Source organism: Thermobia domestica, chromosome 6 (assembly GCF_964235325.1).
Source record: "Thermobia domestica chromosome 6, izTheDome1.hap1.1, whole genome shotgun sequence".
Classification (NCBI taxonomy): Eukaryota; Metazoa; Arthropoda; class Insecta; order Zygentoma; family Lepismatidae; genus Thermobia; species Thermobia domestica.
Genome location: NC_137459.1, coordinates 303098732 through 303122887, shown reverse-complemented (window position 1 = coordinate 303122887; position 24156 = coordinate 303098732). Strand labels below are relative to the sequence as shown.

The window sequence follows — 24156 nt, the reverse complement described above, 5'->3', positions numbered from 1 at the left end:
AATATGTTTTAATGATTTTAGAATAACGGAGAATATTGAAAAGAATACATTAGAATAGCACTTTTCTCTATGCAGAAAACTGAACTATGTAGCTACTATTTTCGTAATCTATATTCCCAAAAAAAGCAAACAGGTGCTGCAATAAACAACTTATGATATGTAAAAAATAAGAACTGTTATTTTATACATTTCTTCAGTTATTCTTATCATTCGGTTATTAACCGGCATAACCTCCTGCACTTCACAACCATTCTGCTAAGTAATTTTATGGTACAATATACATGGTAGCCAATATAAGCAAACCATGAAAGGTGTTATTAAATATTGATAGATATGTCTCTTGCTATAAAACAAAATAATACAGTATGGAATTTTCTGTGAAACAAGTATAAACAGAGACTGGATGTGACTTCCGTATTTCGATATAAGACAGTCGCAATATAGAACTTGTCCCTGGCAAAATGTTACGCTTTTTTTTCTAGCGTCTGCAACAGTAATAAAAGTCTGCAAGAAAAAGCATCCTCATCGCTGTCTCTGGTCTCTCTGACATGAGATTCCGTCCGGTAGCGAATTTCATGAAAACAGTGACGTTGAGAGAACGTTTGTTTCTGAGATGTCATGAAGAGATCTATTTTGAATTTTATTGATCATTCAGAGAAAACTTTCTCAAATTATATATATATATATATATATATATATATATATATATTGTACATATATTTTCTTAAAACCAAACACTATTTTTTGGTTATTACTGTTTTTTAGGCTTTTTAATATCTAGTACAGAACAAAAGTAGGTTTGGATCGAGTTCTTGATTCGCAACCAAGAGTTTCCGGATTAAGATGCTGAGGTTGATCATCCTAATCGCCGTTTTAAAGATTGTGTCTTATTTCTGTCAGTCAAATGCCAGAACTTTTAAGTATAGATCTTACTGACTTATTTCGTTCCCCCTTTCGTCGTTATTAGGCCGACTGCACATTGACCATAGGCATAACAGCCAAACCGAGGCAGAAAATGCGGAGAGAAACGCTGTGTCTAACACATACTCGAGTTAATGTGTGGTACGAAATTTTGTTGCATTGCTCATACAGTACTGAACCTCGACTCGGCTTTTCTGTTCTCTGATGAATGTGCGGAAGGCCCTAGGATTGATGATTTTTAATGTTTCCAGTATAAATTAACCTCATACCTGGGGCACACCCATGGGGGTTCGCCGGGTCGTCATCACTCCAAACTTCCTAACTTAACATATATTTATACACCTTTTCAATAAAACTATACATGTTTAACAGGAAAATGATTGATGCAGCTTGAAAATTTGATGTTACACTTCATTTGTACTCTTTCTCTTATAAAAGCTATCTAGTTTTATCATTTTTTTTCTTAAAATATGGGTGGAAGTAAAGTATTTTACAATTACTTATCATGTTTTCAGATACAGGAAAACATAGACGTAGTGCCTTGTAGTATTGAACCCCTCAAAGTTTGAAACCCTCCCAACAGAAATTTATGGATGAGCACCTCCCTCGTAGGGTGTATCAGGAAGATCGTTAAATAAAGAAAATAACAAACTTTGAGAAATATCAACTCACCCCGCTGGTACAATGACTATCCGGCGATATTGGTACTCGATATTCCGGGTCCGACTCCCGGTGGAAGTTTACTGAACGGGTTATATGGTGGTTTGGATTCCATCTTAAAGTGTAGGTTCACCTATCATGCAGCATCATAACCATGTGAAGACACTGGAAAAATGGTAGACTCCCATAAAAAAAATAATAAAACAGAAATGTGGTTTAAGTGAATGATATACTGTTCACACCAAAGGGGATCTGAGCCAATATTATAGTTTTTACATTTATATTTTCAAACAAATAAATGCATTATTATATTCTTTTTATTAATTATTCGGTCACAAAATTCAACAGAACTGTGAAGAATTAGAATTTATTTTAGATCATAGGACGAACAATAAGTATGCTGAACTTATCATCAAGACATTTTCCTGGTGCGATGAAGTGGGCAAAACTTTGGTTTGCATGGATTTATGACTCCAATTTATGCCCGACTGTCTTCACTTCCACGACATCGATATTCTATTAATATTAGGCATTTACATGATACGAGAAAGATATTATTGACATTTTTTTTCAATAGGGTAATTACATTACCACTGAGAAAAGCTTTACCATTGTCGTTTCTATGAAAAGTTTGATCCAACGTTAGACATTTGTTTTTTCTACCCTAGAACAAATGATATGAAATACGAAGGAATAAATGATTAAGGAACAATTTTGAGTTCGTTAATGAAGTCAATCCGTGAAAATATTCAAAGATAACAGTCACTTTAACGGTAGATATATGTATCCCATTTTTGCTAAAGAACAAAAATAGTAAAAATTACACACCGCGACTTCTGATGACAACAAACATAATCATCGTTTGGCATCTGCCTGCCGAAACTGATGCTCAATTGTGTTATACTTTTGTTTACTGTTTACTAGAGTTAATTAGGATCGCGCACTTACACTTATAATATTGTGTTACTAGTACATCTGTCCGCTCTACTGTTCATTACTTCCCACAATAACTCTTGAACAGATGTGGATTTTTAATTCCGTTTTATTGCAATAGATATCTAGATGGATTATTTCGACCGAGTTCGTTAACGGATTAACGAATATCGGCAACTTTGACGACGGATATATATATATATATATATATATATATATATATATATATATATATATATATATATATATATATATATATATATACAAGCGCATTTTTTTTGCCACAGATAGCTAGAGCGATCATCTCAGCTGAGCTTGTTAATGGAGTGAATCCTATAATACATTGACGAATAACCGTGAATCTCATTCAGGAAAGTATTTCGCGTGATCCTATGTACTGTTTTTACCAAAGTTTATTAAAAGTCAAACGCTCCTCACGAATTAACACTGCTAAAGCATCACAGCATGAGCTTTTAAAATAAATGAGATTTTAAAATTAAGATTTCCTACATAACGATTTCTTCTGAATGTGTTATTAGTGAAGTTTTCCTGGGTTTTCCTCATTCACACCAGGCAAATGTCGGGATAGTGCCTAGCATGCAGGCGCAGCTTACTTCCTTTTTCTCCCAATCCTTTCTTCCTTTTTTTCCTGGAATAGTGTAATCACTGGGGCACGTCGTCCTTCATACGTAAGGGACTAAGATAGCTATAGATGCCGGAAGTCAGAAATCTAATTCCTAATCATAATCCCTAACAAATGGTAATGGAATATTTTAGACTCTCCTGTCCTTTCCTTCTGGAGAATGTGTCTTTCCAGCAGAGCTGTTCTTCATATTTATTACGTATATAATAACGCAATACTAAAACGTTAACCTTAAAGAATTAATGAAATAGCATTCCAGGTGAAAATTATGATTTTAGTTCCTCCCTTTTTGTTTGTTTCTTTAAGGTTTAATGCCTTTTAAGCGTATATCTATATGCTGCGTGAATCTCAGCTTGACATAGGATCTGAACCTAATGAGTTTCCATCGAGAATCGAATCAATACTTCAAGGACCAAAGTCAGAAACGATAACCACTTATTGACAAGAGATCCGTAAACTTAAAACATTAGTATATCATATTCAAAAATGACTATTCTGAGTTTTATCATTTTTATTGATGCAAATAGCGTTTTAATTGAATGTAGAGTTTTTTTTTTCATTTTGTGTAAAAGAAATTTTTTCTTTCTTACTCTTTATTCAAGTAAATTGTAATTCGTAGTTGATGATCATAACCTTTTTTTTTTTTTTTGTAATATGCATGCAACTATGTTTATTTTATTACTTAGCTCTAGAAAAGATCGTTGATACTCAGTCTCTTCAAAGAAGTCTTTGCAAATGTACGCAACATTCGTGCTCTAAGGGATTTGAATTTAAGATAAACGCCACATGAAACCCACCTATTCATTAAGCGAAATCTGTTGGTTCACGCTAATAATTTTTGCATTACTTCCTTCCCTAAAACTCCGCTCAGCGTACCACTTATGTTAAGCTCTTTAAAGTTTATGATGTATGATGGATATAAATATAGCAAATTTGTTCGCCGTAATTCCCAAAATACTTCTCCATTAATGATTTTTTTTTCTTTTTGGAGGACTATTTTGCCCTGTTTTTCCTCTATAAAACCAGGATTTCTACGCGTTTAATGCGTCAATACATTTTTTATTAACTTTGAAACACGCAACAAAACAGATCTGTTGTTGTGTGTTGTGTTTCTGAAGGTCTTCGTTCTTCGTTGTTAAGATCCATTGAAGAAAGAAGGCTTGTAAAGAATAGATATGTGTTATTGATGTAACTGCGCTAAGAACCCTCCAAGTTGCTAGTTCTTCGAAACTTTTTAAGGTAACATTCCAGATTGCAATAAAAGTTTGCACAAATTTCCTTGTTTATAAAGAAGCATATACATTTTCCTGGTTACTTGATCAATATACATTTCTCTGCTATTACTATTGTTTTACCTTACGTTCTGACTGTGAAATCTTATATTGTCAATAGCATATCAAAATAGCTATTATATCACTGCGGTTGTAACAAACATAATAATTCAACATATTATTTTGAGAACATTTTGTTGCATGGTTGTCTGTATTCAAAGCCTGTTATATAATATGTATATGTGTTTGTCACTATGTTTATAACTTCATACCTCTTGAACTACCCGACCGATCTCGATCAACGTTTCAACATCAATGACGTATGGGCCTGAGATTTTTTTTTATCATTGTACTTTTACGGTACAACGTAGGGAAGGGGAGGGTAGAGAAGGGTACGAAGCCTGTTACATATAAAGTAAATAGCACTTTTGAACCACGCGACAGATCTCGATCAAATTTTTCACATAGATGAGGTTCAGGCCTGGGACTGGTTTATGATTTCGTTTTAACGGTGCAACTTAGGGGAAGGGGAGATAGTGATGAGCGCAAGAGTCTTGGTCTTGCAGTTTTTGCAAGAGTCTTGCATGCAAGACCAAGACCAAGACTTCGACTAAGACCGGAAATCCCGATGCAAGACAAGACCAAGACCAAGGAGTGCATGACCAAGACCATACCTGCAAGACCAAGACCAAGACTAAGACTCTTGCGCAAGAGTCTTGCACAAGTACCGGTACTACTTGATTTTTTAAAATAATGTACAAAAGAAGGGTGTGGATTTCTTGGCTTCAGTAAAAATGTAACTGGAGTGAATGTGTTCTCAGTAGTTTATGCAATCCATGTGAGTCGATCTGCCCCTGTAGTACATAGCTACAGTATGTCGTTTTCTGAATTGGTTGTTTGCGTTTTCTGTAGATATTGCTCGTTTTCAAGCCATGTAGGTGTCATCTTGCGCCTTGTGAGCTTTTTTGGTGGACAAACACCGTGTGAGTGGATGTTCTCGTGGTTTTTCCGTTTCCTCCTACTTTCTTCATTCCACCAATTCAGTCATTTCTCATCATCACCTTCTCCCCTAGCCTTGATGCATAATTGTGGGACGTTAAACCAGATACTTCATTCAATTTCAAAGCATATTAGTGGTGTTCTTCTTCCAAAATTAAAGATAAATTTAGTATTAAACATCGGTAATTCCGTACACCATAGGTGTAGACTACATGGGTATGGCCTTTTCTCCGAGACTCAAGCATCCGTTGAAAATTTTTAATGTGTTCATAAAATTAATATGGAAATAACGTTTTCACGACATTGAAAAAAAAAAACTTTGTGTATGTGATCGCAAGTTTCATTCCATGGACGAATGCTTATATGTTGAAAAATTGTTAAATCAATATAACTTTTAGCCTCCTTAGGTATAAGGCACATCGAGGATTCAGCGATATAACTTTATACTACAATGTTGTTCAATAAAACTATTTTATAAAATTGAAAGTGACTATATCTGTGACTATTAATCTATTGAACTACCAGACCGATCTCCTTCAAATTTTCAACATAGATGACGCTTTGGCCTGGTAGTGTTTTAATCATTTTACTTTGACGGTAAGTCTTAGGGGAGAGGAAAGAGGGAGTTGACGGTAAGTAATAAATGAAATTTAATAACTCTTGAACCAAACGACCAATCTTGATTAAATTTTTAGCATAGATGAGGTTCAAGCCTAGCCTGTTATTTATCTGTTATCTTTGACGGAGCAGCGAAGGGAAGGAGAAGGGGGGAGATGTACAAAAACCAATAAAAATAAAAATAAGAGTGACTAAGTTTGTGACTTAATAACTCCTGAACCAGCCAACCGATCTCAATCAAATTTTTAACATAGATGAGGTTCAAAGTTGGCTTGGTTTCTAATATATCATTTTTACGGTGCAGCTTAGGGGACGGGGAGGGCAGAGATATTTAAAAATGATCGAAAATGACTAATATTAGAGCGGAATCTATAGTTGTGGGGGCCGCTGAGATAAACGATGGCACTTCCGTTGCTGTTTAAATCCAAATTCACCCCCTAGCTTGGCGAAGGGGAGGGATGATATACTGTATAAAAATGATTGAAAATGAAGAATATTAGTGTCGAATCGATAGTTTTCGAGGTCGCTGAGTTGAATACTGACACTTCTGATACCGTTTACTACCAAATTCAGCCCCGTAACTTGAGGAAAGATGAGGTATATAATAATGTTCAAAAATGACCAAATATTAGTGTCAAATCCATAGTTTTCGGCGTCGCTAAGGTGAACAATGATACTTCTGATTTCGTTTAAATACAAATTCAGCACCTCAATTTGGGGGTTGGGGGAGGAAGGAGCTATATAAAAATGATCGAAAATGACGATTATTAATGCCGAACTCATAGTTTTCGAGGTCATTCAGATGAAAAATGACACTTCTGATGCCGTGCCTCTCAACATGGGGGAGGAGATATATATACGTTTATTGAAAATGACCGATATTAGTGATGAATCCATGGTTTTCGGGATCTTTGAGACGAACAGTGACACTTCCAATGCCGTTTAAATCCAAATTCAGCATCGCAACTTCGGGAGGAAGAGCGGAGAGAAATATAAAAATCATCGAAAATGACTGATATCAGAGAGCGCTTTAGTAATAGTAAAAACTGACTGACTAACGAAATATATCATTATGTTTTTTTTATTTTTATTATTATTATTATTATTATTATTATTTTTTTTTTAGTTTAACCCAACAAAATGGGTAATTGAAGCTAGTAATCCATATTCACAAGTGAGACTTCAACAACTTAGACTTTGATGCCGTTATTTTGTATTTCTAACATAGGTCAAAATTATTTATATAAATTGAGTTTACACAAAAGACATGGACAGTTGAGTCCTTTTCAGTTTTGATTATAATAATTATTATTTTATTTTCTTTCTCTTTTTGGTCAATATTGTTAAACATTTCATCACCATCATCATAGCTGCTCTGCCATTATTGTTAGGTTACTTGCTGCAACTGAGAAGCTTCGTTGTACGGCGATCCTCAGCTAGTCTCTTCGTCTTGACGTAGCAATTTTCTGTTTTAATACCTTCCTTCAACTACAGTCTCCCCCCCTTTCCTTCTACAATATCCTCTAGCACGTTCCTCATTATACAGTTCCTCCTCAGCCAATATCCCATCCAATTCATTTTCCTCGACTTAACAATATCTAAAATTGTTCTTTTTCTCCTACTGCTAATATTTCTAACACCTCATTCGTTTTCCGTTCAACATAGCTAATTCTCTCCGTTTTTTCTCCATGCCCATGTTTCGAAATCCTGCAATTTCTTCATCGCTTTTGCGTAATGTCAATGTTTCTGCCTCATAGAGTACATATTGGAATCATTAAAAGAAAATCTCAATATTTAATTGGAAGTTTGTTTAATACAAGGAATAGCTAATCGTGGTTGAAAATAAAAATCTGACGCCTTTAGAGTATAAAAATAATTTTGCAATTCATGGTATTTCAATAATTTGTGCCGCCTTGATTTTCTTTCTTGCATCTCAGGGTTAGCCTCCCCAGTTTGGGTACCAGTGTAGTGTTGTATCTGTTAAAAATATAAACAGATTACCAAACGTTGTGATTTATCTTATAAGTAGTAAAGCGTCGGCACATTAAAAAAAAAAAATAAAGGTCATCACATATGTTGTACACTATCATCATACTTACACGAAGATAAAACTAAATTAGATTTAAAAACAAACACTCTATTTCCGTTACTATTGGCGCATTGTACTGTTTATTGTCCCTTATATCCAAAGGAAAATTTACCTATGAAAAGCATAAAATTTCTTAATTGCAAGATTTGCAAGACTCTTGCAAGCAAGACCAAGACCAAGACCAAGACAAAGGGTTCCGGTGCAAGGCGAAGACCAAGACTGGATGTGCAAGACCAAAACCAAGACCAAGACCACCCCGGGCTTGGTCTTGATCTTGCATTTGCTCATCACTAATGATATACTTAAAAACGATCAAAAATGATCGAAAATTACCAATATTACTTTCGATTCTATAGCTTTCGGAGCCGCTGAGATTAACAGTGGCATTTCCCATGCCGTTTGAGTTCAAATTTAGCACTTTATCTCCAAAATGAAACGCATTCTCCTCATGCAAATAACGGGAATTCTGCTTTCATATATATATAAGACAAACATTTGAATATTCATTTTTCAGTATAAACACAACATTTATTATTATTGTTGGGTGGGAATGCTTCAGTATTACTTCAAACGAATGATCTGTTACTCACACACACATAACAAAGAAATAATATAGATAAGATGCAAAGTTCCCTATTATCGTTATTATGGGGTGAAACTGCTACACAAATATTTACTATTTATTCCTCATCCATCCATTTTTTTTTTCATATGATGTGATGTGATTTGAGTTTCCCGTCCTTTTCAACAGTGAGGCAACATGAGAAATTGACCTACAGCTCAATGTGGGAATCAAAGCACATACTTTCCTGCCGGAAATCGAACTCTGGTCTCCCACGGCAAAGACCCGTATGCTGTCCACATAGCTACGAGTCAGATTTATATTCTGCCATGTATTACTAGATAAAAAAAATGATTTTAGCACAAAACACTCATATAGTATAGGCCGTGAGGCCGAACTATAGGTGCGAGCCTTGATAATTTTTTTACACCAACGATAACCGATCACCACCCGTGAGAGTTATATGAGAAATCTAAATTTTCTCTGTCCACTTGCACTAATAAGATGTATCGAACTTTATTTCTACCTAGGGTTGAAAGTGTTAATGCAGATGAGTCAGAATTATACAACGTAGTCACATTGACAACATGCATCATGTATTTGTTATAATAAATGTGTTAGAAAATCCTAAATAGCGATTACAGTAATAAACTTATGTGCGATAAAAGTATTTTTTTTTTTGACAGCTTATAATGTGAAATTCATCAAATGATTGACATTGCGCAGGGGTAATATGCAGATCCGTAGCTTCCATGAAAGCTGTGGAAGATCCATATATATATATATATATAGGGTGGCCCATTTTAATCTTTCCACGGAAATATCTCGAAGACGGTTGAACATAAATTAACCAAACACAAACTCAAACAAAAAAAATGACATGGGCCACATTGAATGGTAGTGGTGCTCCCCGGGACCGCCTTCATGGAGGCCCAGGGCCGAACTTTAAAATTTTAAATTGAAACATGAGTTGAGTTTCGATAAACCTCCGAACACCAAATAACGTTCTGGCAAAATACATTTTTTTCATATTGTTCGCCGTTTTCTAAATGGCCGTGAACACATAGTGCCTTTATCAGATAAAACGTCCAGTATCACTAATGTGAAAGTTTTTGAAGACAAATTAACAGAATGAAAAGTGAAACAGGAAAATGGCATGGGGTATACCGAATGATGTTGTAGAGGTGACCCCCCAGGGCCGTCTTTGATGGGGTACAAGGCCCAGCTTCGAAATTTTAAATAGAAACATGGGCCAAGTGATACCGTGCTTGATAGATCTTCAAATATTAAACAGCGTTGTGGCAAAATATTGTTCATATGCATCACCGCTTTCAAAATGGTCGCCAAGACATGATGTCTGTATCAGATGAAACGTCCAGTACCACTAGTATGAAAACAGCTGTAGATAAAGGAACAGAACATTCCACGGCTCGAGAATTATGCAACAAAGAAAAAGATGATTAAAGTTAAAGTGACATAATGCAAAGAAGGAAATCTAATTCTCAGAAAATCATATTTCCCACCTTCCTCCATAAGTGGGTGAGACGGGAATGAATCGCACAATCTCAAATGAGAACCCCAATATTTTCAATAGGTATGGTTAGTCTGAAACATTTGTGTATACAATTTACTGGTACTGTAATGAATAAAAATAAGTTGAAATTCGGTTTGAAGTGTAACATTCAGTTGTATCACAAATTGTGTGATTTGATAAGAAAGAGGAAACAACTGAAATGGGAAGCAAAGGTTGTAATAATACATTTTTGGAACTTGCATTTTGTCCGCTCCTGAAAATTTAACGCAATGCGTGCAATATGTTTGGGATGCATCTGCATCAGCATGTAGCGTTTCGTTACTGAGGTTCACAACTGAAATAACCGCTGAAAGTTAATCGGAATGTAAATGGACAATATCTCAGTGGACCTCATATTCTAATTCTTAAATTTCCCTCGCAAGTGGTAGTGGGTAGGTTAAAAATGGGCATGGCGTTCACATTCCTGAACTTTACGCACGAAAACAGAAACTCCAATATTTTTCCACAATGCTTTTTAGTTTTTATTGATCTATTGAACGAGGTATCACTCGCCCCATGTTTCTATTTAAAATTTGAAGTTGAGCCTTGGGCCCCCATGAAGGGCGGTCCTGTGGGTTACCGCGACAATATTGGACTTTCCCCATGCCATTTTCCTGTTTCCCTTTTTGTTCTGTTCATTTCATATTTGTGCTAGTGGACGTTTTATCTGATACAGGTACTATGTCCTGGCGGCCATTTTGAATACGGTGAGCGATATGAAAAATCTTTTGCCGCAACGATGTTTAGTGTTTGGAGATCTATCGAGGTATTCCTGAACTCATGTTTCCATTTAAAATTTTTAAGTTGGGCCCTGGGCCCCCATGAAGAGCGGTCCTGGAGGGTACTGCAACGACACCATTCGATGTGTCCGATGGCATTTCCTATTTGTGTTTTTGTTTGGTCCAATCGTTTTCGAGATATTTTTGTGGAAAGATTAAAATGGGCCACCATGTATATATACATTTTCCAGGCACAGGACATTACAGATAAATGAAACATACCAGTCATGGCATTAAAAAGGCCCGAATATTTCAAGGGCGCTCTTTTCGAACCTTAAGTTCGTTTGTTGATAATTATTTTCGTTCCCCAGATAAAGACTTTTACGTACACACATGACAGGGGGACAGACAGTTCATTATTAATGCATTGTAGTATTATATATTAATATTTCAAATACATAAAAATATTCAATTAGAATGTGATTTCGGTATAAATATGACACAAATTTGTATCCTATACTAATGTCTTGCGTTGTTCTTTTTCTTTTTTTTTTTTTTTGTATTTGTGTTGCTATATAGGTAAAATTACATAAAATGAAGTTCGTAAACATTTTTATACCTACAATTTTTAATTGATTTATTGTTTTATCTTCATGTTATAAGATATGTTTTATGTTGTTTTAGTAAGAAGAAAATTTAAAAAGAATATGATCTGAACGATTATAGAAGACACCCAGACTTTTATAGCATTACATCAGTATGAATCAGGTATTGGGAAAAATACTGGAAGTAGTGTGAGATTATCAAGCAGCTTTTACGAGACTCAGAAATAAATTGACCTGTTTGAAAGAAAGAAAAAAAAAGTATTTTATTTAATGAGCCTAGTGTGTAGAAGAACTTTAGATGAAAATAATTTGAGCTGGAAACTACAAAATCCACGTTCCTCGTTCGCGCGATATTTACGTAGTATGATTTATGAGTAATTAGGGGTCACGCTATGATTGTGCTCTCGGTGAATTGGTTTGTATCTCATTTCACATCGTCAGAAATATGGATGCTGTGCAACCGGTAACCAGATTTTCATTTTGAGGCAAAAGCAATCAATTACTGCGATTTTCTGTAATAAGTGTTCAGAGAACTGGGAAAGCTAAATAATATAATTGTTTTAATTACTAAAAACTTCTCTACTTGTGATAAAATTATGAAAGAATGCTATTACGGAAATTTACGGGAGGCAAATTTGCCTAACTTAGCTATAGATAATCAATTCCGTGTACTTATATATATTGCTGAATTTTTAAAAAGTGGAAGCGATATGAGCTACATATAACAACTATAGGGATGAAACACAATATCTGATATAATGAAACTATTGAGAAAGTATGATTATCAATTCGCTGTTTGGTGTATCACGTGAAGAGTGCAGTGAATAATTTAGGTTAATGTTAGTTAATTACATTTCTCTTAGATCTCTCGAATTGTAACTTGACCAGCTGGCATATTAAAAAAAAAAAATAAATTTCATTGCTTAATGTAATGGGCAGATTAGTAATTCACAGGTAGTGTTTCATGAGATATAGTCAGCTTTTCCTCGTACAAATACACAGATTTTTCTGAGTGAATTTTCCTTGTACTTTTGAAGTTTTAATATAATGGTCATTCCTTATTTAATAAAAGATAATGCCAAAACATTATTTTCTCGTGTTTCCGGCGATTGGTTGAATGTATGGCATTGCATCCTAGAGTAATCACAATAATATTTTTACATCAATAACACTACTAAAATAGATAGCATACGATTTTATACCAGTCTATTTTTTTTTTCTTTTTTAATGACGCCATTAAAATTTTCAGTACATGCAAGGTTCATAGTCAAAGATAAGTAGCAACGCTGAAACCTGCATGAATGCATTCTTATTCTTCGCATGCATCCACATATATTTTTATCAGGTACAATATTTTGTATTTCTTTTGCTTTGACCAGTTCATTCCTAGTCAATTCATACGCATGGACTTGCAGTTAATGCAGCACTTAATGCATTGAATTATTGTTTCATGAACACTATTGCGTTAAACTAACACTTGGTAGCTTTATTTATCAACATGGAGACATTGTCAACACTTTATTACACGCATAGGTACTCCATTGTTATCCATATCGTCAACATAGAAAACTTCGCCTTCATTCACACAAATTAATTCATTAATGCCCATTTTAACTAAATGATTACTTCAATGATGAAGGCATTGCAACAAAACTATTATTTTTTGCGTGATTGTAAGGCTAACCGTATCGCTAGATTCATAAAGAGGGCTTCTATATTCAGAATCCGGTAACGCTGATCAGTCTCTATAAGATTTACCTCATAGTTTCTATTTCGGATAGGAAAATGCCTAGATTCTACCTTAGATGAGTTTCTTGACTGTTTTATTTTTTTCCCCCAACATCTACTGTGAAACTTAATCTACTACAGGTTTACTTTCTCATATTAGTAATTTTACAACCATGAATGATAATTTAACATTCTAAATTGAGTTACTCATAATATAGAAATCTTGAGAAGTGTATGTTGCTAAAAAAATAAATAAATAAAAGGCGCGGGTCAATGCACTAAATTTTCTCGCTCCAATTCTTTAAACGAAATGATGTTGTGCTGCAGCTAATTAATTTTTTTTTGAATACAAAAAGAAACATAAGGTGTTCCCGGGAAACTTCACCGAAGGAAAACCCATCCTCAAAAGTAAACCCCCCTTTTAAATTTTACCATGATAAATTATGTATACCATATATTATGTTAGGTATTGAAACATGTATTCATAAAATAATAACAGAATCGCATGAGTGATATTTAACAAAATTGTCAAAAAAAAAAAAATCTCCGAGAATAAGCTTTCCTTGTTGATATTCTTATGTAAGTGATTTATGTAGCATTATAAGAATAATAATGAAAAAAAAAATGTTTATAGAATATGACCAAAATTGCCTGTCGTTTTTGAGAAAGTCTGAAAAGGAATTCACACCCAAGAGTAAACTACACCTTGTGATTTCCTTTGTAAGAAAAAAAGAAAAGAAAATACACAATATTATAGAGTTTTTAATGAAATATTTATTTATTAAATATGAACAAAATTACGTCATTTTTGTGAAAATTTTTCTAGAAAAATACACCCTTAAGAATAAAATGAATTTATGTTATTAGTGAAATATTTATTTATGAAATACTCTATGAATAAAATCTCGTCAGTCGTCTTCGAGAACATTGTCCGAAAAGAAACTCACCCCGAGAATAAACTTCCCCTTGTATTTTTTTTCAGCACAAATAAGTTATACTTTGTTGTTAAGTTATTAATAAATATTTATTTATGAAATATAAACAAAATCGATTGAGTATCTTTTTTTTTTTTTTGACAAAATCATCCGAAAAGAAATTCACCTTCATGAATATACTATTCCTCGTAGATATTTCCACCACAAACTAGTTATACTATATTGTCAGGCTATTAATGAAATATGTATTTATGAAATACGAACAAAATATTCTGAGTCATTGTTGACAAAATCGTCTGAGAAAACTCATAAATAAACTACTGCTATTAGATTTTTCAGGACAAATGAGTTATGTCATATTGTCAAATTAGTAACGTAAGAAATTCTTCTAAAGTAAGAGAGTGTGTGGCTGTTCTTAGAGTGGACTGGGTAGGGTAATAGTTAATGTAGTGGTACAGTACACCGAAGATCACTGGTTCGAGTGCCAATCTAATCATGCGCATTTCTCCTCTTTGTGTATCATTGAATTTGTACAGGGTGTCCGTAAAGTCTGGGTAAATGGGAAAAAGCACATTTTAGTCAATTTAATGTTAATGAATAATATTTTCTACACAATTTCAGTGCTGGTCAATGAATAATTTGATGCACTTTGCAAAATTAAGTTGAACTCGGTGGAATAGGTCTGAATCACCATCGATTTCAGCACACTGTCTGGTAATGCGTTATGTCAGGTGGTTTAAATTGCTAGTCTTCATCGAGTAAACTTTCTCTTTCAGCATACCCCAGAAAAAAAAATCAAAGGGAGGAAGCTCTGAGAAACGAGGGACCACCCCACATGACCAATTTTCCCAATCCAGTGAGGATAATTGTCATTCAACCAATCTCTAACAGCTACAGCAAAATGGCAGGGGCCCTATCCTGCTGAAATCAGTCTGGAAGTCCCTCACTCAAACGCCCAATTTGACATCAATTTGACTTTCAGCATGTTTACATAAGTGTCATCTGTAACATGTTCATCAAAGAAGAAAGGCCCTAGCACATGAAATTTCCACAAACCACACCACACCATCACTTTTTGACAGCACTGATGTTTGGATGGACTCATCCAATTTAAATTTTCTTGAGACCAGTATGGAATATTTTGTCTGTTCACTTCACCATTGACATAAAACACAGCTTCATCACTGAACAACACACAGCCTTTAGTAAAATTGATAATTTCATCCAATTTATCTGCAAACCATTCAAACTTCTGCATGCGTCTATCAGCGCCATCTTCATTTAAGTGATGCATTATCTCTAACTTGTATTCATGAAACTTCTCCTCTGCCAGTATTTTGTGAATGGTTGATCTTGGAACACCCAACTCCGTGGATTTTCGACAAATCGATTTATTTGGGCTAGCATAAACGTTATCCAAGACAGCGTCTTTCGTTTCGTCTGAAGTCTTTGGTCGTCTGGAACGGGGTTTGTTTAACACACTGCCTGTTCCTTTAAACTTGATGATTAATTTCCCGATGGCTATAAAACAGAGAGGTTGACGATGAGGGTGTCGAAGGTTAAATTCTTTCGCGCAATTTTGCGATACAACCATCCTTCTCGTCCACTTAAGAATACCAACTCGACTTGTTCTTCTTTAGTCAGAGCCTTCATTCAATCTCTCTCTCTCTCTCTCTCTCTCTCTCTATATATATATATATATATATATATATATATATATATATATATATATATATATAAATCACCTATGTACCCAGACTTCATGGACACACTGTATTTATAGATGTTTTTATATGTTAAAATCAGTTGTTTCCTAATTTTGTTAATATAATGAAATACTTATGAAATATGAACAAAATTGCCTGTCTTTTTTTCGAGAAAATCACCCGAAAGAAAATTCAATCCACGTATAAACTACCTCTTCACCATTTTGTCCCAGAAAAAAGCATGTCTTATACCACATGATGGGGTTGCTTTTGGAAAATTGATTTATGAAATATGAACAAAATCTTTGTAGCCGTTTTTGAGAAAATTGCGTTTATATATATATATATATATATATATATATATATATATATATATATATATATATATATATATATATATATATATATATATATATACCCTTAAGTAAATTCTTATCTTCAGGGGCAGGAATAGAACTCGAGAAAACCCTCTGGAGGAAAAATTGGATAAGTTGAAATTCGGTTGAGATACATTGAATGATATGGCCTCTAGATGAGTGTTATCAGGACAAACAGACAGATGTCGGAAAATCACTTCTTTGATATTTATGCACTATGGAACTTGTAAATCAGTTGAAATCGCGACTTTTTTTACGACCTCCATTCTTTCTTCTCTCCTTTTATCACTCGAAAGTAAAAGAGTCTACAGAAGTGTTTCCATAGAGTAACTGTAGATTAAAATCACCGATTAGCAATATAAATAATATATATATCATATGAAATTATCTTTAAGGATCTTTTTAGTTACCTAAAAAGCACATAAAATAGCAACAAAGACATAAAAAGCAACAAAGAAAATTGAATACACAAAAATGGTATTACTTGGTTTGAATGGAAGCATCAATTGAATTTCTGACTGTAACGTGATTTTGAGTTCAAAATCAGAATATTAAAGGAAAATAGTATAAGTTATAAAACAATAAACGACTAGAAATAAAGTTGTGAAACACATATTTGAGATTAAACTCTTTTCAACTGAAATTTCTTAATAGCAGAAACTGGAGATGTTTCTTAACTGAACTCGGGAGGATACACTATACAAACATTTTTTTTTTTGTTTTGTTGCTCACGGTGTCGTAAAAAAAAAAAATATCTTTAGGTTTGGCTTGTAACTATCATACACAAACTACGCTATGCCACATTTCAGTTGAACGATAATTGCTTATTTCAAATCAACAATAAAGTTCTTTCGCCAGAAACGTAATTTCCGAAATCGTAAATCGGCATGAGACATTTGTTCGTCATGCCTATTTCATTCTGTTACACAGTTTTCCCCCACTCACCCCTACATACATACCTACACGCATATGAACTTATATGTGGAATTGCTACATGGCGAGGTAAACAGCACTCACTATTATTATTGGAAGAGAGATGAGGATCAGCTTGTCTGACCCCTAGTGAAAATAAATTGCACGTTCATTGCTATTTCTTAATCATCATCTACTACAGAATAACTTCAACTTTTAAATTTGGTCCGTGACAAAACACACCTGAAGTTGCAGACATGCAATATTTGTTTCGTCAAAAAAGATAATAAATTGAATGCTAAATCTAATGCATGAACGTGTGCATATTTTCTATTCTAATCAGGAGCTACTCGTGGTGTTACAATCTATATAATGTTATGCTGTTGAATATGCTGATTAAAGGTAGAGATACCAGATGCGCAAAGTAATCAACGATACACATATATTTTTAGACAAAGCGAGCCCTTCCGTGGCTAAGCGGTTAGCGTGCATGCCTTTGGCGTGGCAGACCTGGATTTGATTCACGGTGGAAGCTCATGTGGTTCGGATTCCACGTTAATCAGTAGGTCGCATCTCATATCGCCTCGCTGCTGAAAGGGATGTTAAACTCCAAATCAACTCATATATTATTTGGACAAAACATAAAAATATCATAATCGTAAAATAATAAATATTACTACATGCGATCCGTTGCACTCAGTTTTCATCAAGTATTCAGTAACTTGACTTTAAATGACCAAGTTTTATTGCATTGTCCTACGTGGTGATACAGGCTAAAAAGAATGAGACACATGCAGTTAAATGGCATTGAATTAATTGGTTCAAATGGTGAAATTGATTAAACAAATGCAACTCTCTACTTAAAAAAAAAAAAAAAATAGAAAACTCGTGTAGCCAAGGAATGAAACTGAGCATCACACGTGAACGCTTAGCAAAAAAAAAAAAAAAAAAAAAAGTGTCATATCTCAATTTCACAGAAATTCACTTAACGATTGAATTAAATCGTTCAACGGAGAAAGGAATTAAGTCAGGAAAGCCAAGTTTTCAGAAGAGACTAAAAATGTTACAAGTTTTTTTTTTTTTGTATTGTATAAAGTTTTCTTTTTTTTTCTTACATGATAATCCTTTGCTACAGGGTGAAATAATAATAATGTATTAATGGGGTAATATATAATTTTATTTATAAAATATTAATTAAAAGCATTGACAGTGTCTTTTTCCACTGATTCGGTACATCCAGAGGTTTACACGACGTATTTATTATTAACCATACAATTGTTATTAATGCACGGAGTACATATATCGTATAGCTTATAACGGTATTATAAAGTAGCACACAAAGTTTCTACTGAAAATTGACATAGAACATCGAATTTGGAAGTGAGATCTTCATTTTTTTTTATATATAATAAAATAAACAGAGACCCAACTCATTATAAAGGTAAATACACAGAAAATACATTGGAGTTCATAAACAAAATAATCAGTTCTCTGTATGAAATGACTTAGACCAAGAAACGATATAACTATAAAATGTATGTGCTTCAACAAATGATTCAATTTATTTGATAAGTTTGTTTATGTTTTCCGACTTTTTGTGACTGATATTTGACCACACTCATAGACTGTCATGTCAAATAGATTATCCCTAGTGTTCTGGAGTCTAAGTATATAAAATACACTATCTATGAATGATGAGGCAACAACAATATCCGCTATATCAGCAGTAAACTTAAATTCCTTGAAACTGGCAGGTGTAATGTCCTGTTATTTTTGGCTGTTTCATTAGGGAATACCCTCTTTCAAAATATGTGGGTAACCAATACTCAAAGTTCAACATTTTATGGCTACTGTCAATCATCTTTACTGCTATATTATGTACAATATTAGCGATTAACTCAGCATATTGTTTAGGAGTACAAAAGTGATCGAATTTCTCTAGGTCGTTTGATAACACACACACACACACGATAAAAAGGTAAATAATGAATGTCCCCGTTCCGTAAATTGATGATGTATCGTTTTCAGTACTTAGAATATTTATAGAAATATTTCTCCACATAACTGGAATTCATCTATAGGCAACCTATACTATATGTGCCTATACGATATCTTCCTCGGTATTACGATCGCTTTTCTAGCTGTAAAAATGATAAACATAACTATTTAACAAAAACGTATTTACGTATGACAAACCAATATATATATATATATATATATATATATATATATATATATATATATATATATAGTTTTTAGGTATCATCCCGGCAATTGCCTAGTGTCAATAAGAAACACCCCCAGAAAAAAAAAACTCGCTCGCTCAAGTTAGCGACTACACTATACGGTCCACTTATGACAGATCGAACCCCATCAACTTGCATTTCTGCTTCACGGTAATAATCACTACATGCCATTGTCAGTTAATAAGTGCTCCTTTGTAGATTAATAAGCAGTGATTATAAAGATGTAGCAGTAATATGACTTCTCTAGAGCTAGATTTAGCTTACAAATTAAATATCTTCCCCTGATTCGTTTAACGTTCCACGATTTTACCCTCTAGGATAAGGAAGACGATGATTGAAACAAGTGAATGATGATGGAATAATTGGTGGGAGGAAACTGGAGTACCCCGAGCGAACCCACGGACACGATGTTGTCTACCCCAGACTTACTTACCAGGGACCCCACGCACATGATGTAAGCTTTCTATTTATATTTATTGGCAGACTGAACGAACATACTTACTTACTACCATTTAGCCAGGGAGATTTTATATGCCAAAGCTTTCAGTTTTATTTGGTATGTTTTCTTCCATTTGCATTCACTTTCGATTGCTCTTTCGTTTGGGCGGTATTTCACTGTTTCGTAGAACAAATAAATGCGGTCTGTACTCGGATGAAACCGCTATTTTATGAGTTATAACAACAACTGTTGTACTTGGTAAGTATTGTTTATTTACCAGATGATTACAACTGCAAACAGCCCATATACACAACTTACATTAAATCTTTATGTTATTGTCCTACTACAACTACAAACATATAATGTGGTAATATTTTAAAACTCTTAATGTCTTAATGTCTTTCCTATTTCTGAACGAAAGAAGTAGAATGATAGGCAACAAAGATGAAAAACAGGAGCTAGAACTTCCGTAACTATGTATAATTAAATGATGCAGAAATAAAAGAAATGTAGTATTTAGAGTAGTTTCAATCTCTAGAATAAACAAAACTAGGCTGATACTTTTGTCTCGTTAAAATAATAAACCGTTCAAGGTCACAAACAGTGGAAGAATTCCCTGAAATGAGTGTTTAGTTTCAAATTTATTGTACAGAATCGGTAAATTGATACATATATGAGTTCAGAACGTTATTCTGTCAACATGTTTACATGAATGCCGTACGTGAGATTGTAAGTATTCTTTCTTCATTGATCAATGAAACATATTATTAATATTTCAAATAGTCCCTAGTTTAACACATTACTTATTTTATTGCTTCCAGGAAAGGGAACTTTCAGCGAAGAACATATATTATGAAACTACATGAGTTAGAAAACAAAACTCAGATTACTCTGTTAGTTACACCATCTCCGAGTTCGTGATTAAAGGTAAGAGTTTAGATTTTATGTTGTTGTTTTAAGCAGGCTTCTTAAAGTTTGTTATTTTTTTTTTTATTTCAAAATAAACGTTTACAGCTTTCAAGAAAGCTGAAAACTTGCAAAGATTGAGCAACTCGGGCCAACATTAGGGTATGTGACAGTTTCTAACTTTCGAGTAAAATGGAATGAAAAACGAAGGTTGACCATTCCAATGCAATTCAAGGCAATGACACATGCCACGCAAACTTTCCCTGCCATCTGTAGATAAATTTCCGAAATTAAACTACCAACATACTTTTCTGTGATTTGGTCAGACTTGATTTTATCTGAAGTGGAGTTTATCGTTATGCTTGCCCCTGACAAGCATGCCTTTGTAATTAGAATGTAGATTTAGAGTACATATAAGAAGTCCATCTAGATAAACTACTTTCTAAATGTGATTTTCTCCTTTTTGCGTATTTAATTGAAAGTACGTGATTTTTGTTGATAATATTGAAGCTATTATAAAGTAATATGTGAAACTCAGAATTGTATAAATGTGTTGACTAACAGGAGTGGAAGATATTCGTAAATGCCTCTATGATTCAATTGTAACTTTTGTAATGCACTAACAGTGTAACACAATAATTAGATAAGTAAAGGTTGATCCACAACGAAGACATTGTGTTGCAAATAATTGGTTTTATGCCTTAATCTAGCTCTCTAGGATAACTTTAGAATTGACAAGATAGTAAATAACAAAATAATATCTAATGAGGCTTATGTTGTAATAAGTTCACAATTTGTAGATCCCAAATCAGTATATATCATTCATAGGTAAGGTACATGTTCATTAATGTATGCTTTGGTTATGCTTGTTGCACAGAACGTATGTAATTTCAAAGTTATCCAAGTTGAGAAACTCCACTTCAATTGAGAATATAAATAAATATACAATGAACATTTAAGAGTGCAAATCATTTCAGCCTTGAGGAAAAAACAGACGCAACTAAAATAACAAATATTCATATTAAAATACCCTAACTAGGAAATAATAAATAAATGATTCCCGCAATACTAACAACAACAATTTTAATTATTTTGCTTTCTAAGTTCTAAATGAAATTGCAGTTTCCCGTGATCATTTCATTGAGTGTATCATTCATGAACTCTATAGAACTAAGGCTGCTATAGAACTCTGCTGATTAATGAACTATTCCTACACATTATGCAATGATGGCATAAACAACCAACAAACAAATATGTCGAATTGTTTTGTTTTGATTTTTTTTAATTTTCAATCATAATTAAAGGTAGTCCATATCATGAACTTTTTGTGTACAATTTACAATCCGAGCAGAACATTGAAAATAATAATATGAACTATGAGTAAATAGGACAAGAAAATCATGTATGAACAACTTTTGGCTTGATTCTAGATTACAAACAAAATGTACGTGCTGTTTCTCCGTTCCTTGGTGTCCAGAGTTTCACAAACTTTTCAAAGAATCAAGTTGAAAATCGATTTTGTTATTTCATTTATAGACTCTTTGGGAATGCTAATTCTTTATTGTCATCATTTTAATTTTCTTCCATTCTTATGAAAACAAATTAACATAGAAGCAAATAATTTAACATTACACAACAATAATACAATTAATCCAATTTAATTTATATGAGTCTTATTATAGGTAGATATCTCCATATCAGTTACAAGTGAGATAGCATTGTTATTAACAAAAGCTAGAACTATCAAATTTCCCTTACATTGCAGGGTATGATGATACTAAAGATCACAATTACATAGAATAAGTACACCAGAAATTCCACACAAGTGTAATATTTACACATCTAAAAGTTCTTGTTATATTGAACGACCCTTATATATATACAGGGTGTTAATGAACTATACGGACAAACTGTATGAGGTGATTCCTCACATCTAAATAAGAGAAAAAGTTCATATGGACCTATGGCGAAACTGTATAATTTCAGAGCTAGGGCTGTCCAAAATCGTGAAAAAGCCAAATTTCAACAGACCCTATTTCGAATTCCAGAAGCTGTGGATGATGGTCCTTCTCAGCGTAAAGGAAGCCACACATACAAAATCCAAAAGTACATATTTCGTCAATTTTCAATAGGTATACAGGGTGTAATTCTCAGATATACTCTCAAGAGAGTTTTCAGATATACCCTGATTTCATGGAGGGTTCAAACTAGGCAGAAAATAAGCCTTGACAACAACGGAGATCCAATGCTTCAGAGGACAGTCAGAAGTGTTAGGAACCGGCAGCTCCGTGTTTTTTTTTTTTTTTTTTTTTGTGTGTGTGTGTGTGTGTGTGCTCGGAATAATGTATGATGCGATGTATTTCGTCACGGTATATTTCACGTTTTCTTCACTTATAAGCGTGAAAGAAAACATTACAGCATGCGTTTTCCCGAGTACGAGAAATCGTCTGCTGACGATCCTTAACCCTTCCGACATCGCGCCAAAGGATTTTATGTTCATTGCTATCAAGGCTTATCGTTTGCTTGCTTTTACCAATCATAAAGTCAGAGCATATCTCAAAATTTGGTTGATGGCATGTCTGAGAATTTTACCCTGTATGGAATACTGTGTACACCCACTAAAAGTTAATGAAATATACATTTTTGGATTGCGTATGAGTGACTTCCTTTACGCTGATAAGGACCATCATCCACAGTTTCTGGAATCCGAAACAGGGCCTGTTGAAATTTGGCTTTTTCGCGATTTTGGACAGCCCTAGCTCTGAAACTATGCACTTTTCTCACAGACCCATATGAACTTTTTCTCTTATTTTGATGTGAGGAATTACCTCATACAGTTTGTCGGTATAGTATATTTACTTATTTATTAACTTTCGTGTTTAGTAAGACAATGCAAATGAGAAATTTATTTAAATTTGAATGGGAAGTGACATAAGAACAACAATAGGTTAAATCATTGCATTCACTACCATACGACTTTTAGTTGCTTTATCCTAATTCACAAAACACCGTATTAAATAAGAGTAAAACTTTTTTATTTTTTTTTTTTTCAAAGGAAACACTTAGATCATGCTTTCATATTAAACTAACACGTCTTGAAATCAGCATGACTCTTTCTATCGACGAAACTGCTATGATAAAAAAAGATAGAGTAAAAATAAACAGCAGTTACAGGAATATGTTAATGCTGTGCACAAACTATCATAGATCCAATGTGATATGTGCACACCAACGATTAAATCCAACTTTCCGTTGGGAACAAAAAAAAAGTATCATATCTCTCGAGAGGCACGTTTCTGAAATAAATTTGCATT

The 24156-nt window shown here is 33.8% G+C and overlaps 1 protein-coding gene across 4 annotated transcripts in view; it reads left to right on the top strand.

The window, feature by feature from the left end:
* The window catches only part of LOC145688540 (uncharacterized), a 573543-nt gene that overhangs the window by 460257 nt on the left and 89130 nt on the right, over positions 1-24156 (top strand). For all 4 annotated transcript variants that reach the window (XM_081762921.1, XM_081762923.1, XM_081762925.1 and 1 more), the window contains exon 6: positions 20758-20863. The gene's annotated coding sequence lies outside the window, so the exon portion shown is untranslated. The remainder of the gene's footprint in view (positions 1-20757; positions 20864-24156) is intronic.